The following is a 3,958-nucleotide window of genomic DNA, read 5'->3' on the forward strand; positions in this document are numbered from 1 at the left end:
AAAATCCCTGGGGAAGAAGAGCAGAAGTAGCCAGCCTTTATTGTGATGATGGAAATAAACATGTGCTGAAGATCTACATCCAGGCAGCTTTATATTAAGGCCAGTCCAGATCCAGCAGCACTATTGTCTCCTCTGTTTAGACAGTGACAGCTCCGGACCATAGTCCTGGCTGCACCCCCACCCCTCGACACACTGGGGAGAGGTGCGAGCACGCTAAAACTTTATGATTCACCAATGAAGAGCATATTTGCACCATTGTTTCTGTGTTCAGAGCAAGCCTGAACAAGCACGGAGAAGCTTGCTCCCTGCTCCTGGTAAAGGTCAGCGGGTTGCTTCTGATTCAATCCCAAACTTGTCGTTCTGTCAGAGTTTCCCCCCCCGTGTCATCAGAAGAGATCAGCTTGATCTCTGCTTTGGACTCTGCAGCAGGCTAGAAGTTAGGAAGAAGAAGAGAAGATTGCAATCATTCTTGAAGCTTCTTTTGAAACAGGTGAAAGTGTTGTTCCCCTGGTGCCTACTGTCCTACGTGAGACACCAGTCTCAGCAATGAACAAAGTAATATGAAGAATGACAGGGAGACTTACACCTCTAAACTGCTGGGATGGAATGAGGTCAAGTTTGGCAAAATGCATTACATCAGCTGGAGAAATCCTCCTTTAAAATAAGACTCTTGCTGGCCACACCGTATATGTATTCTGCCCTTCCTGCTCAAAACCTCTTTTTTCCACTGGGGCTGTGACAAAGATGTTCAGGTATGTTTCTGCAATAGGCAGTATAACACAGGCTGTCTTTTATGTATATTTGTAATGCAACTCTGTATGCTCTCATTCATCTACAGTGTGCTGCTACTGAAACACACCAATGATCTTCCGCCATAAAGCAGAATCTATCTTTTTAATACAAGAAATACGTATGCAAAGACATGGAAATGCGGGCTTGCAAGAATTGATAGAAGGACCGTGACACAGGACCCAAGCTCCTCGGTTGCTTTAGGAGTGTTGTAAACCCACATTTATTTAGAATACATTGTTTCTAAACATTAATGACAAACTCTAGAAGAATAACAAATAAGACTTAACGAGTTTCCCTCTTGTGACAGATTGGAGACCTGTAGATGTGTACATGACAGAGAAAGACCTGACACCAGATTCTTGTAAAATATATTTGCTTCTCTTAAAATTCCTCCAAGATGTGACAAAGTGCTAAAGGCACCTGAAACTTGATACGTGCGATCATTTGTTATCACAATAGTAGTAAACAGATTTGTATATAAAATCTTCCTGTCCCTGCAAATCATTTCAAACTGCCTGGATACCAGTACAGGCACCTACCTAAGCAAATGTCTGATTTGTACATAGGAACAGTTTTACTGAAATCCTATGTCTGAAGTTCTGCGTGTGATTTTCCTAAGCATGTGTTAGTTCACTATACAAAAAGCAAAACTCAAATCTATATATGCATATGCATATATATACACATACACACACACACACACACATATATATCTCAGTACAAAAGGCACTGATGTATATGGCAACCTACTAGCAACCAGAGGGATTTCTGAGCATTACTCAATTGTACTGCGCTCCAGCCTCTCCCAGCTGCCTTAGATATGCACACCGAAGGGTACAAATAGGTCGGTGAAATGAGAAGGCAATTCTGTGAAATCCATCATTCACAAGATATGATGAATGACAAACCTGTAGCGAATACAGATAAATACCTAATAAGGACACAGCCGTAGTAGGTCTATTGTGCGACAGCTGATTTTTTACAGTGTTCAGAGATAACTGGGCTGTAGTTGGCAGACAAGTAAATATCATATACTACCAAAGAAACAACACAGTCTGTGGCTTACCTTTTGACTTAGAGACAAAAGGATTTCTTGGTATGATGTATTTTTGATCTTGTAGACTACTTTTTTGTGTGTGTGTATGTGTAGAACATACTCCCCAAAAGAAGACGCATAATGATATTATGTGAAAGCATAGGAAGACATATTGTCTCATGCTTTATTACTGGCTTCACTAACACTATCCTTATTAAACATAAATCTTCTGCTGATGTGAACTGAACTCAGAGAAATCACAGCAAATTATACAAGCTATGGCTATCTCTGTCCCTTTTCTTTCCTAGGGCATTAACTTATTTGTTGTTACGTTTCCACGTCGGAAGTGGCAAATGAATGTAGAGTGATAGCTGCTCAGCAGTCAGTGGTATGTGTAGAAATTGGATTTGAAAGTAAGCATGTTTTCTGCTCCAAGCTTCCTCCTGTGGCTGAAAACCCGACCAGCTTATATTTCACTGTGGTAAGAAATTGTGCCTGTAAGAATAAGTAAATCAACTAAACTCAAGGTAGTTTCTGTTTCCTGAGCTCCTGAATGTCTTTGGGCTTAATGATACATATGAAACAGTCATAAATGTCAACACATAGGAGTTTTCTGACATCACAGCTTTACACCTAGTTTCCAGTTCACCATTTATCTATACACTATCATATCCCAAGTGTACGCAGCTCTATTCAACAGGCCGATGCCCTACGTTTTGTTCCCACAGTGCTGTCCCTAGTACACCTTGGGGTTAGCTACATAATGGAGTGACAGCACTTGGCTACTCAACGTGTTTGAGGAAAAGAAAAATGCAATTACTGAAATCTACCACTAGAGAGAGCTTTTGTCTTGCTAACCTTAATAGGCAGACTACACAAAGCAAGTACTTCATCTCTCGTCATGGAAGTTTTTATAGGTGTTAAATTATTCCTCTTTTAGGTATCAGCAGGAGAGTAAAGAATCGAAATTCACAGCATCTTATGAAGCATAAATGCTCTGTATGTGTGTGTGTATGAGAGAGAGAGAGAGAGAGAGAGAGTGTACGTATGAATACAAGTCAGTTTTATTGCACACTTGGTCCTGTGACAAGTGCCACAACGGATTAGCAAATGCTAAAACTAATGACAGCTGGTGGGGAAGCTGGTACGAACTGAATGACTCGTATCTACAAAGGTCATGATCTGATAATGGTTCCTTTGATTTTAGTTTGGTCTCCTGGCATGGCCAAGAGAGCGAGGGGCATTTTGTGAAGGGTAGAAGTGCACTCAGAGTTGAGCTGGCTGAGCGGGGACCTACAGTGCACTTTTCTCCTTTGCTAGGAAATTGCAGGAATAGCCTTGCTCTGGGAACATAGCTTTTGGTTTCCACCACAAAATATTTCTTAAATACATGCGATCATATCTTCCTTCAGATGTGAAATACTCTTGTTGATCACTCTGGATTTCCTAAGTAGGAACCCAGCTTCCACGAAATGGACACAACTTTTGTTTTTTGTTTCACTTTTCATTTACCTGCTTGGTAGAGCTTGGAATATATTTTACCCAATGTCTCATATTGTTTGTGGCAAAGACACCAGCCTTGGCTCAGGAAGAACAGCAAGTGGGTCAAAGCTCTGAAACTATTTCTGGGGATTGTCATGACACGTTTGCAGACTTCCTGGCTTCTTTCCTGGGTGTATGGTGTTGAAAAGAGGATACTGGGCAAAACAGACCTTTGCTGTGGTCCAGCAGCTCCACTGACCTGGTGGTTACAGATGAAGCGTCCCTCTCCCTGCCCTCCCTGCCTGCAACATCCCTTCTCCACTGTTATTGCAAAACAGTATCTGCAATATTGAAGGTGAATGATACCATCTTCATGTGGTCCTCCTGAGATCTGTGTGGAAATGGATGGAGACCATCAATGAAGCATAGGAAGATGATTGTTATTGTTCAGTTCTTTCGCTTAACTGGCCCTGACCGGTCCTTCCCACATTAAAACTTCAGGGACTGCTGAGGAATAGGCACGTTCAGACCTGTAAAGAAACACTTCTCACTGCAGGTAGAATAACTGGAGCTGCCTCTGTGCTCTTCCAGAAACCGTCTGGTCCTAGGAATGCCTGACCTAGGAACTTCTCAGTGTCTTTTACATAC

The sequence above is a fragment of the Balearica regulorum genome, chromosome 1 (assembly GCF_011004875.1).
Source record: "Balearica regulorum gibbericeps isolate bBalReg1 chromosome 1, bBalReg1.pri, whole genome shotgun sequence".
Lineage (NCBI taxonomy): Eukaryota > Metazoa > Chordata > Aves > Gruiformes > Gruidae > Balearica > Balearica regulorum.